The sequence below is a fragment of the Xiphias gladius genome, chromosome 17 (assembly GCF_016859285.1).
Source record: "Xiphias gladius isolate SHS-SW01 ecotype Sanya breed wild chromosome 17, ASM1685928v1, whole genome shotgun sequence".
NCBI lineage: Eukaryota > Metazoa > Chordata > Actinopteri > Istiophoriformes > Xiphiidae > Xiphias > Xiphias gladius.
Genome location: NC_053416.1, coordinates 17,615,801 through 17,630,422, shown reverse-complemented (window position 1 = coordinate 17,630,422; position 14,622 = coordinate 17,615,801). Strand labels below are relative to the sequence as shown.

The 14,622-nt window shown below is 38.8% G+C and overlaps 1 protein-coding gene across 7 annotated transcripts in view; it reads left to right on the top strand.

Moving 5' to 3' along the window:
• The window catches only part of ubash3ba (ubiquitin associated and SH3 domain containing Ba), a 93,599-nt gene that overhangs the window by 40,483 nt on the left and 38,494 nt on the right, over positions 1-14,622 (top strand). For 6 of the 7 annotated variants that reach the window (XM_040149997.1, XM_040149999.1, XM_040149996.1 and 3 more), the window contains exons 16-17: positions 8,667-8,718; positions 14,564-14,611. The gene's annotated coding sequence lies outside the window, so the exon portion shown is untranslated. The remainder of the gene's footprint in view (positions 1-8,666; positions 8,719-14,563; positions 14,612-14,622) is intronic. The other variant, XM_040150000.1, reaches the window with a different exon arrangement.

Here is a 14,622-nt window from a genome sequence, read left to right as displayed (position 1 = left end):
GGCTACATTAACTGCTTTGAACAGAACACGCTTGAATCTCTGTCCAAATTGTCAGTAATTGAGTGGCATTGTGGGTAATAAAGGTGCCAGGTTTTGACAAGGAAGGAGGAGGAGGCATGGAATAAAAAAAATGACATCTGGTTCTGCTGCATCAATTTTGATCATGTTTTTAATGCCAGAGTGCAGAGAAATTCAGGAACTGCTGTTTTGAGTATGGGCCTTTTTCACAGCAGACAATGGGACTTGTCACTGTAGGAAAAGCAAAGGTTTCCTTTCTGTTCAAGGGTCCCAGGAAGCCATGACGGTGCAATGGAGCCAGCATTCACAATAATAGACATTATTCATTTAAGCATTTAAGCCTTTGCATTTCCTGTGGTAGAAAACAACTGCCTTTGTACATAAACCGCAAAAAACACAGCAGCATGGGCAACTCATCTGAGTCCTTTTTTTGGCAGTGGTTGAATGCAATTCCAGCGAATGCAATTTTTCTCTTAGTTTTGTTTTTCTGCCCCTCTTGGGAACAATAGTCTCTTCAGTTTGCTAGATGTTGATCCCTCTTAACCCACTACATGTCTATTTTGTATTTTCTCTAATTTCAAGCTAGGCAGGCTAGATGGGAGTTGCTGCCTATGCTTTTGGGGGATAGCAAACACAAAATAATGAGAATAGAGCTTTAGATTGGGCTCCTGATTGACAGTGGGATCAGCAGTACTTGAGTTATTTAATTTGTACTTCCTATGAAAAGGCCACCAACCACAATATTTATAAACATCCTTAAAACTAATTTACTTTTCACATGATATCTAGTGCAGAAATTAATAGTTTTGATGAACTTTTAGAGTGATGGGATTTTAGAGTGAGATCCATTCCATTTTTTAGACTGATATCTAAGAGAGATTGTTCAGCTTGCATCCTGACAGCTTACCAGTTTCTTTGAGCAAAAGCACCATAATATTTACACTCCAACAGTCACATCATGCATCTTCTGCATATCCTCTCTTGTACTTCTCATCCTAATCCCACTTCTGGTTCATGACTCAAAGCTCTTATGTATATAGAGTTAATGCATTCGATAAATTTACGCCAGTGACAGCACTGGTTCAGATCAAAAGATGGCTGCAGTGTGTACCTGAAAGACATATTGGCATCTTTGAAAGTGATGGGGCCAAACCAAATATTGATAGCTGCTGTGATTTGCAAAGGGTGGCATGTGTGTCTATCTCAAGAGAATGAGATACAGCATCTTTGTGAAACCAGATTTTACTTGTGACAAAAAACATCAACCCAACTTGTGACCAAGTTTGGTTGATGTTTTAACTTGTCAAATGGAATTGTGAATAAATAAATGGTTTGAATAACTGCATTAGAACATTTGGAAAACTAATCATAAAACAACGCTTTTTCTCACAAAAACCTCACACAGAGACTCAGTGTCATCACACTTTAATAAAAGATAGCAGAGCAAGAATTTTTAACCGAAAACTGCCCTAGAGATGTACATTCCTCCTACTGAGCATCCTAAACTTTTGACAACCACTATTGTCAAAAAACTCATAATTCTGGGACCGGGTAATTTATCATAGGCTAAAGTAAATATCTATCACATAAAGCAATTTAAAGATCCTTATAGTCTCTGTTAAGCATTACTGTCCTTTGGAGTTCATCTTTTTTCCATGAACTTCAGATTCCAGTGCTCAAAGTTATGAAATGAGATTTTTTCCTCTTGGTTTTTCTACCTTAATGCCAACAGTGCCCAACATCTTTTTCTATCCTACTATCCATTTCTCAAAGTAAGCCTCTGCATCGTGGGCTTAATCAGCATCATGAGTGGAAACACAGACCGTTGGGCCAGAGAAAAGGCATTATATCTGCTTCCACTATGTGAAATATCCCAGCTGAGTGTGCATTTTTTTTTAGAGGCAAAAAGACAGATGTGTACACGTCCCAAATTTCTCCTAAACTTGGAACGCGCACCCATAGATGTTGCCTGATTTGCTCTCAAACTCTTCATTCCTTACAATCGTAATGATAGTTATGTAGATAGTTGCTGCTCAGATGAAGCAGAATGTGAGTAAAATGGATGAAAGGAACAGTTGCTTGTCTGCTTATTTGTTGTGGTGGCAATTTGTCAGCCATAACATGATGTCTGAACATCACACTAATACTTCTACTGTTTTCCGCTTTTTACTTTAATTCTACCGCTTTAAATCTGTTCAAATGCGACTTCGATCACAGTTTAATTTCTGGTCATCTGCATTAGCATTGACTCCAGTCTGGAGTGTAGTTACATTAAGTACACTTCACTGCTAAAACCAAAGAATTACTAACATAATTATCACAAAAGCTTGCAATATCAGACCTGCATGAAACCCAGGTTGACTATAGGGTCACAAACTCAAGATCAGGTAAGAACTGTTAATGTACGTAATTACACCAATGGCAATCAGAGGTATTTTTAATGTGTATGCTTTGGTCTAAAAGGAGTATTTGGGTAAATCTGTGAGGCCTTTGATGAAGTAGACTATCTCATTTCTCTGGGGTTTTTATGCACGACTGAATATTGATGCATAAAGGTGTAAAGCTTCTACAAGGCATTTAGTTGAGCAGCCAACACCAAGCTCAGTCATTTTGTCATGACTATGTTGACGTCACTGGAGGGTTAGGAAGTGACTGTTACTTTAAGCAGAGTATTTATGCCAAATAAGAATTTGACAGCTTGTTCTTTCATCATCATATTGTCTTTACAACAACTGAATTGTGGGCAATACAGATATTGTATTCCTGTTAGCATTATTATGAAACATGGAAAATGACTTCGAAAATTAAATAAAATATAAAAAATATTTGACTGCCATGAAGCAAATCAGAAGAAAATAATATAGGCCTACCTGGCTTAGAACATATAACTCTTTTTACTTTTCTGGATGTTTACAAGAGTGAAAGACGGTTGGATTGGAGACTATGGATTAAAATGGAATTAATAGTCAATTTTCTAATTTTTTTTGCCCCTCAGGGTTTCGGATACTGTGAATCCCCTAGTTTGCCATAAAATCAGATTTTGCTTGATCTGTTCAATGTGGAGATTCCAAATAATGTAATTCTGTCATAGAAAATTGTATGATTTGTGTCTAACACCTAAAAGACACCAAATTTTTTAGCAGTTTTTAAAAGATTCAAACCAAAGTAAAACCCCAGCGAAATTCTTGAATGCATTCTACAGTTTCTGCTTCAGGGCAATGTTCCACATATATCAATTGAAAACTGCATACTTTGTGTCCCATACCCTGAAGAGCATATTTTCATAATACTTTCACTTCGTCCTGCTTTACCTGAATTGGTAATGCTGTAAACCACTAATTCAGTCTGCTTTAAGTGCTGCTAAATACAGTTTTTTCAATGTCCACCTGAAATCACAATTAGTCATTAGTCAAAATTCATGTCAACGTTATTTTTGAATTTATTGTTACTAGATTTTAATTATTAAAAAGGAAGAAAAGTACTCAAGGGATACATTAGACTCACATTTCCTCACCTGCTAACCCCTGGCAGGGGTACGGAGAAACAAAGTAAACAACCTTGTGCTGGGATCTGCAGCTAACAAGCCATTGAGATGTTTTTTAGCAAAGGTATTGGTACCAGTTGTATTGATGAGTAAAGCCCACTCAGCATCAAGCTAACAGGAGAAACATTTGAAGGTGAGTTTTTTGCAACACTTGGGCCACCTCTTTGGTCCAGACTCTGAACATCTACTTGATGAATTAGCATGAAATTTTGTACAAACACACATGATCCCCAGAGGATGAATCCTAATGACTTCAGTGATTTCCTGACCTTTTCTCTTGCACCACCATGACATTTATGTTTTTGGATTTTCGTGAAATATCTTGACAAATTTTGGATGGAATGTGATGAAATTTGCTACATGGATCTTTTGGAACTTTTCATCTAGTGCCATCAACAGCTCAAAATGTCACTTTGTCCAATACTTTGTTTTATAACTATATACTTGCAAAAACTAATAAGATTCCCATTAGCCTCAGCTGTTTTTTTGTGTTTAGAGCTATTAAGCAAATGCTAGCATGCCAACACATTAAAGAGGATTTTATAACCCAGATTAAGCTTGAACACTACCCTTTCACAAATGAAAAAAATGCTTTTGAACCCTGACACATACCAGCAACACATTTCAGTGGCTGTCAGGCATTTTTAAGCCTAAATATATCGTCAAATGATCCCCTAGAATTCACGGAACCGTAGGTACATAACTCTCATTTTAAAATTTATATTGGCCCATAACAGCTTGCGTTTCACTCACATGACCTGGAACTTGTTTTTTTTTTTTTTGACCAGCCAAGAAAGCAGTGGCACTGACTCAAGTCCCCCAAACTCACCACCTTCATTGATAGCTATGATGGTTCAGAGCTGGTTGACCTGTGAGTTTAGCCTGGCCAGGATGCAACAGAGGTAACAACAGAGGCAGTGAAGAATGACTGGTAGGGAGGATTCTAGCTTAAAAGTAGTAGAGGCAATATTTCTACTACTGTAGTAAGGCACAGTCAGTTGCTTGCTAGCAATCTTTCGTTATGCCAGTCTGTCCACACTGCTGACAGTTGACTGCTGTATTTATTATATGTTTGCGGTGAGGGGTGGGGATGGGGGTTGAATGTGACATAACCTTTTAGTTTTGGGGTAGTCTCCTAGGGTCCGTCATAGATTTTTCACAGATTTTTTTGGTGGTCAAGTGGACAGAATTACTGGAGTTTCTGTGAAAAAAGGAAAACAATTTCTGTTGCAGTAAACACTACAAAATTGTTACTGTTTAAAGTAAGATGGGAAACATGGTAAGCCTTACACTTGCTAAACATCAACATTATCATTTTGAGCATTTGAACATACCGACATAAAAATTTAGCAGTTATGTCCTCTTGCTGCCTTTCTCCCTCTCCCTCTGCCTCCATTCTTCGTCTTTCCCCTTCCATTTTAATGAAACTCCTCGTCTGTGTATAAACATGGCTGGCAATCATGTTTCAAGCGACTTCCAATCATCTTTGTAATAGTTCACTCACATAATGGTTTGGTAAGTTTGGTTATGAGTTGTTTTGTCATAGCCGTGTTCGACAAATCTCTACAGTGGTGGTGGCACGTGCAAAGTTGTTATGACCCATGACAATGGCCACAATTATGAGAACAAGACACAGGTTGAAAAAAAAAAAGGGAATGGCCCTTTGACAGTGCTATATTGTACCTGATAATTAATCTTGTGCTATTTACATTTGATTGGCTGCAGCTGTTTCACATGCCACAGAAGATATGTGCCTCTTGATCAGAAATCTCAGCTTAGGTTTCATTGTTCATCTCACAGATTTGTTTAACATGTAATCGTCCGTGTATCTGCATTCTGCTTCTTCCCACACATGCAAACAAACATTGAAGCACACACATGCTCATGCACGCTCTACCTAAATAGCAGTAAATTGAACAGAGAAGGGCCACCTGGTTCCTGTGTGTTTCAAAGAGCTTTACTTTCAGGGCGAGCCTCGCTACTTAGTTAAACAAAAGGGCCTCCGTGTTGGTCCTCTAGATAAACACACTTTCCTGAGAAAACACGGACACGGTTACACTTTAACTTGCGCAGGGAGGCCACAGCTACATCCTCCCGGACAGTTTAGGTCAGACTGGGCTAGAGTTCAGACCCGCAGTGAGAATCATGCGCTGCACGTGAAACCATGCTGGCCTGTCAAACAATGGAGCCTTTGACAGCCATGCCCCCCTCCCTAGTCCACAGTACAGTCAGAGCACTGTCTCTCTAGGGCTTGGGTGTCACTCCCCATCTCTGTTGTGCTCCCCTGGAGCTGACCAGCTGGCTTCTAGGCTCTGGGATGTGAAAGCAGCAGCACAGAAGAGGTACAGTCAAAGTTCAGCCCAGATTAGCCCAGCAGAGAGGCCGGCAGCATCTCAGCCCAGCCAAGTCCAAGCACTTCCTGCATAAATAACCTGATAAGCTGGGACAGTTAAGAGGAGGTTGAACTGGTCCTTTTTAGTCCGACCCACTCCAGAGAAATTCAGCTCTCATCTGGTTTTGTTTGGCTAAGTGTGAAACATAACTTTTTATGCTTTGTATTTTGCATATATTTGAGTATATACAAGCAAGCAGTGTCTTCCATTACACACATTGAAAAGGGTGAAGCTGAAAGGGGAGGCATACAAATTGTTAGAGGTGCATTACAGGTGCTGTCTACTAGGTTTTAGTTGTACTGAGTTCATACAGTCATATCATAGGTATGTTATTAGTATCTTAACACACAGGAGAGAGGAGGAACAGTTATAGTATATCACTATGCCTACATCACTGGATAAACAAAGTGTTGACTGGTTATATGCAGAGGCAAAAATTCTGTTTCTTTGTCTACTCTAAAGCCATTCTAACTGTTCGGATTTGTTTACACTAAAACTAAAGAGTTTTAATGATGTATAAAGACTCAACAGTTTTCAGCATTTGAAACAATGAATAAAGGATCCCTATCTGCCTGGTAGATGATGAACATAAATGCAAGCAATAAGTGTTATCTGATGGTGTAGTTATGCAGAGCTGCCACCTCCCCCCAGCACAGCGGCAGTCGTGTAAACAGACAGCGGCTCTAGAGGAATGCTGGACTCTGTGACCTCCCGCCCCGAGTGCTGTTACAGTGCACTGAGTTCAGCTGAAACAGCCTGCCCCATGCTGCGCCTCCCCAAAGCTCCGCCTTACCCTAACCCAGCCTGAGGCCTCTCAGGGTGGAAAAAAACACACCTCTTTCACCCAACACCACAGCGTCCTCACACAGACACACAAACACACGCAAACATGAACAGACATACAGACACACACACACACACACACACACATATATACAGACAGACAAGTGCTCAAGTGCTCCCTTTCTTTACCACACCAGCTGTCAAAGCAGCAAGGTTTTCGTAGTTTCGACAGTTTCAAGCTCTCCTCGTTTGAAAGATGTCTAACAAGTTAATTTAATGTACTTAGCCCTTCCTCATTCATATAATCTTGTTGAGTAAAGAATGATGCGTATTGTTGTTGGAAATATTTTGTGAGCTTTACATATTTTTCAGTGAAAACACAGAATTTCATTCCACTGTAAATAAACTTGAATCTGGCACAAAGAACTTATATTTACTAATTATTTTCTTGTGTTAGTCAGTATTTGATATTTGCTAACCTCTTGATGTGCCGATGTACTGAGCTTGATGGTGGAAAATAAAAGCACTCAAGTTTTTAAATTCTTTTTTTACGAAAAAAGGCAAGTATGTGTTTTCTGAGAATTTAAGGTCTTTTACTGCTTAAATTGCCGTGGATCTGTTTTGGGAGAGGCATAGTATTGTGTCAAGCAGACACTGCCCTCTGCTGGAGTATAAACAGAGAAGAAAGGGCAGGTCAACAAGGACAGATGTCCTAAGATATGAGTTTATGATGTCACACAGACTCACACTTTACAAAGTACAGAGAAAAGAGCAGAGTCAAGACAGAGACACTAAGGGGACTGATAGAAATTCAGTCTGCTTCTCAAATAGTTGCATGTTGCTCCAGCACCCCATACAAATCCTATGAATAAATCAAATAAGTCATCAGGTGGAAGACCTATGTAACACATTGCATGAAGTTGAGCTGCAGCTGCTTAACTGTCATGGATTATGAATCTTAAGTAGATTTTATCATTGATTGCAGTAAGGGCGCAGTAAACCAGAAACAGCACTGCTGATTATCACTTTGCTGCACCTCATCACATTAAACACAAGGGGCCTTACATATATTTGCATTGGTAGTACACACAATTAGACATGTGGAGGCACACACACATACACGTGCATGTGCACAGGCACACATGCTCAGACACACACACACACACACACACAATCGCAGTTAGCCGTTGTCTGAGGAAACGAGGAGCTGTCTGGTGCCATAGCAACCAATGCGGATATCCCACCCTTTCTGAGCAAGAGAGAAAAAAAAACAGAAGTAGCAATGACAGATTGACAAGAACCTAATGAGATCCTTGATACAGAGACTATTTATCCATCTATTTATCTGTCTATCTATTTATCTATCTGACAAATTTATCTGTCTTTCTATCTGTCTGGCTGGTTGTCTGCCAGTTCGTCACAGTGAGACTAAACGGGGAAGTAGAAGCATTAAAATGTGGCAATGGTGTCGGTGACTGTGTGCAAGAAAAAGGAGACTGCAAACTGATGGGGAAGGAGAGAAATGAAACAAGGCAAGAAGAAAAAGACTAAGACTGCTCTCTGGGGCATGTCTGTCTGTTATGAGCACAGAGCCACAGCCTGAAAACACAGACAGTGCCGCAGTCTGCATCAGCCTGCCTTTCACCATTGTGACTCCCATTTGAACTGCAATCTCATATGTAATACTATTATTCTGGCCCATATACCAGGTTACATAACACTCCGAGCCAAATCCTGACCTCATTCTGCAAAAGAGCCACTCTTGCTCTGATCAAAATGTTAGACTCCATATCAGCAATGAAGTATGTGGAGCACCAAAATGAAAAAAAAAATCAGACATTAAAGCTTTTTTATTAGTCAGTGTTTGATGATTTGGACAGTTACTTGCACGACATATGATCTTTTAATCATTGTTTTCTCTTCTTTAGGTGGCTGAATAAACTTCTCTAGCGGATGGAATCAGCAACCATCTTCCCACCGGTAAGTTGAGTCTTTACCGAGCCTCACTTCCTGGGCTGGCCTGCAGGTGGAAGTCACACCCACTGCTGTGCACTCTACACACTGTACAATACAAGCACCCACACCAGTGTTGGGAAAAAAAAAAAAAATCTCCCCTCCTATTTCAACATTCCTGTCTGCCAAGTTTGTGATGTGACAAAGCGACAGATTGTTGATAGCCACTTCACCTTAGAACTACCCTGTGTGAGTGACAGTCTGTGTGCTTTTGTTTTGTCTGTTTGGTGTTGCTGCTGTTTATGTCAATAGTTTATGGCAGAAGACCACATGAAGTGACTCACAGCACTTGCGTGACCTAATTTCTTTCTTCTTTTTTTTTTTTACCATAGTGTCACTGCAAGGTCTATGTGCGATGCCAGCCAGCTTCACTGATACTGTTGAGCTTTGATTTGCTACCCTAGAGTGAGCTTGGAGCTTGTCAGTGAGTCTGTACAGTCACAGAGGGTTGAATAGGACTTGAGATGGGCCATGACTTCAACTTACCTGAAAAAATTTTATAGATTAAAATGAACATGTCTCCTGTCCTATTGTGGAGTGGCACCACCTCTAGTTTGTGATCATCATAAAGCAAATAACCCTAAATCTAAGTCCAAATGAACAGCTTTTTTAGAAATCCTTTTTCCTTAAAATATTTTCCCTCATATGACCTGATTTAACATTTCTAAGCTACTTACAGAGATTAATTTATATGATAAATTAGAATCTTTCACTCATATAAATGCATCCCTGCAAAAACTAAGAACAGCTGCATTAGTTCTCCACTGCATCCCTGCACTCATCCCTCTGTGAATAAAAATATATCAGGGGCAGTGATTAGCATCCGGTTGCTCCACTGTCCCAATGCTGGTGCTCTGTTACCTGAAGTGGCACCGGTTGTGTGCTCTTCCTCCTCCTCCTCTTCCTCCCTAGGAGTGCAGCCCCCACCTGATGCACACATCTGTTTGCCCACTCATCTACTCCATGGCTTGGCGAGGTGTGTGGTTGGTGGGGGTGGAGTGGCGTAAGTGCACCAGCCAATAACACTCCTATTCCAGAGCGCTTGAAGTGACTTGACACATGTATTTAACCAATCACAGAGCACTGCAGCAAAGAAAGCAGCTGTAGTAAAAAAAAAAAAAGAAAGAAAGAAAGAAAGAAAAGAGTAAATAGAGTGAGAGTTTATTCAAATGGGGCATCTTTACTGTGCTGTATTTTTGAACATGTAGCAAGACACAGTGTTCTGTGTAGATTGTGATGACAAAATTACTATGTAATAATACAACTCAAGCAGCTAAATTAAATTATTAGATGATAATTATTCATATAATTAGTCAATTATTCATAAATATTATATATCCATGGTTAATATCATATTTTGAATTTGGTACTTGCAGATATTCAAAGTCTACACTCTGGGTTCTATACTTTATTTTATTGTAACTATATACTGTAAATAAAGTTTGGCTTATAATCAGCAACATCTCACCCACCACCTCCCGATCACACCATTACTCTTGAAAACAATGGCTAATGGAATGGCTGCCCCTGTCGCCCCTTAAGAAAAGACAAAGGCAGACAAATATGAGAGGGGATGATTGGCCTCTGTCTGTATACCATCTCCTTTGAATTTCAACTTTGCTTTGCACTTCAGCTCACTTCGATCTGAAACAGGAACATGTAATTGTCTGGCATAATAAGTATGGGTGACAGCCATTCATTCATACAAGGTCAATGTAACAGCAATCAGCGCCTTTTATTGAAGAGAGGAAGAGTAGAGATTTGTCTGAGCATTGTTAAAAGGGGTTGTCTTTTTCTGCTCCTACAATGGAGCCATAAACCTCCATATATCCCATTATGTACATGTATTCGCTACCTCAAATGTGTGGAGTGCCCTGTCACTGTACTGCACTTGAAACTTCGCCCCAGTAAATTCTTAAAGATTTGGCCCAGGATGTGACTTTTCAGCTTCAGTGTCTGTCAAGTCAGTGACAGCAGAAAAACAGCCTATTACCTTGTCTGACACAGTGTGGCAGTACGGTCTTAACAGCTGCAGGCACATGCCAGACAGCAGTGGTCAGCCGGCAGAAGATTTCTCCGTCATATATTCTTGTCTGTGCTTCACCATGGTGTTGACGTCACAAAAACCAGGTGGATACAAGTTTATGTTTCACCAACATGATGCAAGTAGGATACGATCTAGGGTTGGCGTCTGTCTTTCTGTCCATCTGAGGGTAGACACATTCTTGTAAAATGCAATTGTTCATCAACAGTACATAGCAAATACCTAATATATGGAGATAGAGTAGAGGATCTCAGTAGATTCTAGAGCTCTTGGGGCTACCTGAGAAACATGCACATTAATGAAAAAAAAAATTCTTAAGGAACTCAATGTTTTAAATTAGAGGGATTACATTACTATTTCAATCAGTATAGTAAGCAGTTAAGTTAATGACTTCTTCACCATAACTTAGTTATTACCTCTGAAAGGGAGGTTATTTTTTCAGTCTTATTTGTGTTTATCAGGATGTTTCCAAAACCTATTAACCAATTTCAATGAACTTTTGTGGAAAGTTCAGATGTGGGTCAAAAAAAGTAACTTGTTTTTGATGTGTGTCTGGATCATGCTGCAGGTCAAGGAATTTTTTTATTAGCTTCCTTAACATTGAGAGATATGACATGTTCAATGTTTTCCCTATTTTCTCATGAACTACTATGCTTAATAAAAAAGTCTGGCACTAATGTCCCATGATTATCCCACAATGTTTATTTGATAGAGATCCTCATCTATATGCAGATTAAACATTTCTAAATATTTCATCTTTTTAAAATAAAAAAATTGAATTTTGCAGATTTGGCAGAGATATCCTCCCTCTAAGAGCTTTCTAATATTTACTAAAAAGTGATGATGTCTAGCAGCTAAAGCACCTTTTTATTTATAAAAAATCAATGTTACAGCTTGTAGGGTGTCAAAATATAAGACAAAATAGTGGACTGTTTGTTTAAGAGCTGTATGACCTTTTAATTTCTGAAGAATCCTTCTTCAGTTCAGCAAAGGAGAAGCCAGTTGGATAAAGGATTAAATTTTCTCTACTTCTCAACAATCTGTTCAGTGAGTTTGCTCGAAATCCGGGGAACCAATTTCCTTGAGGTAGTGTCCAGTACACTAGATTTAGTGTGTATTTGTAATATAACTTGACAAATAATCCACTTATTTGTGTTTGAAGAAGTTAAAGTGAAGAATAAGTGTGTTGTTAAGTTAGTGCCACTGAAATGATTACTCACCTGCATTATGTTTGGGCCTTCTAATACCAAGACAAAGCTGAATCTAATATATTGTCTTCAATCCTCTTAGGCTGTTACTGTAATTTTGGCAAAAACACAGACTGATAGATTCACATTATATTTCACTGTAAATATTGTAATTTCTGTCTCTGCCAAGCAACGGGAATTAATCATTCTGACTATTCTGTATGTTTGCACAACTCTTTCATATGATTTGCTCTCAAAGAAAGGGTCTAAAATTAAGTTTTCACTCATAATTGTGTTTGTAATATAGTTGGACAATTTTTAAAAAAAATTTCTTAAAACTGAACAATACATGCTTAGCTGCTTCTTAATTATTGTCTTTTACATTACAGTTACATTACAGTCAAATAATGTGTTCATATTAAGGGACACACATTGTATGCATTAATAACAGTAACAAAAAAATATTTCTATACTTTTACATCACAGTAATACTATTAATAATAACCATCAGCTTTCGAAATGTACTTACATCTGGATTTGATTCAGTAAAATTATGTTATTGTTCTTTTCTAAGTGTTCAAACCACTGCTGGGATTGCAGCCACATAACTGAGATTCTTACTTTTTTTACTGGGCATGACAGGAATGTCTCTTAATTTTCGTCTCACCACCTCAACTCACGAAGACTTGAAAGAGACAAAGAAGAAAGCCGACCACATATTCTTTCTCACCGAAGTTAAACGGAGAGCTCACTGAAACAAGAAAATCTGCCCGATAATAAGAATGAACTGCCATTACCTTTTACTTTACTATTTAAATCACTGAAATGGTTTGAGATGTCGGCTGCGATTCGGATGTCTGGAACAAGTCTAACTGAAACTGGGAGACCCATCAAAATGATGTCCATATTAAGTTATAAAAATAGATCATGGTTGTTATAATAATCACGAATTGTAATTCAATCAATCTCTTTTATTTTGAATTGAACTGAGTTATGATGTAGCCTACATTTTGTTGTCTTAAAAGCTACATAACAGTAAATTTTTTGAACAAATGACAAGTTGTTTCAAGTAGTTTATGAAAATGGTATATCTATATTGAGGAACTGATGAACAATTCAGAGGATTCTTGATTTTACACTCATCACTCTGAGGTTAAATGTGATGACAGTGTCATGCAGGTCAATGCATAATTAGGGTATTAGGAATGTTATTGTCAAGTGCAACTTCTGTTTGAGCTACACTGACGAAAGTGCTGCTGTCTACTCACTGTCTGTGTCTGTCTTTCCTTCCCAGCCTCACAGATATAGTTATAGTGAGTATGACTCATTAGGTAATCTGTGTGTGCGTGCGTGTGTGTGTGTGTGTGTGTGTGTGTGTGTGTGTGTGTGTGTGTGTGTGTGTGTGTGTGTGTGTGTGTGTGTGTGTGTGTGTGTGTGTGTGTGCGTGCGTGCGCGTGCGTGCGTGTGTGTGTGCGTGTGTGTGTGTGATTGTATGTGAGTCAGCGTGCACTGGAAAGGCTAAGGAGGTTACAGTACAGTGTAGACGGGTGGATCTCTGCTTCATGTCCTCAACCACGTTGTGTGTACGCGCGTGTGTGCGCGCGTGTGTGGTCGAGGATATGATTCAGGCTGAGTTTTGGTGGTGGAATGACTAGTTTGATTCATGTACTCACCACAAGTGAAAGTGCAACTGAGTCATCAGACAAACACAGACACAATAGTGCAGGAAACCACAATGGTGTCTACACACCCTAGTGCTATAAACACACTAACACACACACACACACACACACAGACACACACACTTGACTTACTTGATTGCAGAACTTCAGGATTTTTGCTTGCTCATAATGGCTTCCCAATGTTCTGAATCACGTCCCAAATGGTATTGGAAAGGCACACCCAACAAAGTTGTTTGATTTGTTGCTTTTGAAACAAAAGCATTTATTCAATAGAGAGACACAGACAATGTTGAGTCACTCATCTGAACTACTGACCCAAAGTTGAAGAAGGGTACGGTGACACTAATTCTGCTTTTTTGGTAGTTCAACTATGAATGAATAGATGAATGCGAAGGGAATTATTCCAGTAGAATGTGGTTAAATTGTAGTGTGTGTGTGTGTGTATAGTAAGTGAATCCACTGAGTTAAAACAGTCATATGCTTATAATAGTTAATTATTTTCTTCTGTGAATACAAACTTGATAAAAATATGATTTGTTGTTAGCTTTATGCTTGGACAGAGACTTTCAGAAGCGTGCATCTGGGGGGGATCAATGAGAATTAAAATTTTTTAGAGACTTTATAGTTAATTAATAAGGGCAATAAGCATTTGTTATAGTTAACTTGTACCTTGAATTTTGAAGAGGACTTTTACATTTATTTATGTTTCTTGATAATTATCCTATCCTAATTTTCCTTATTCTGTTTCTGTGGTTATAATTGTTTGGATTTCTGTTTTATAATTTTAGTGATGGAGGGCCAGCATTCTTAAAATTCTGGCCATGTACAATCTAGTCCTCATTAAATAATAGGCTTAAGACTCTCCTTTTACCCATTCTGTCAAATCTTTGTTTTTTCAGAAACACATGCTGAAACTTGGTGGAACACAGTGCAAACTTTTCTACCAAGTAAGTTGTTA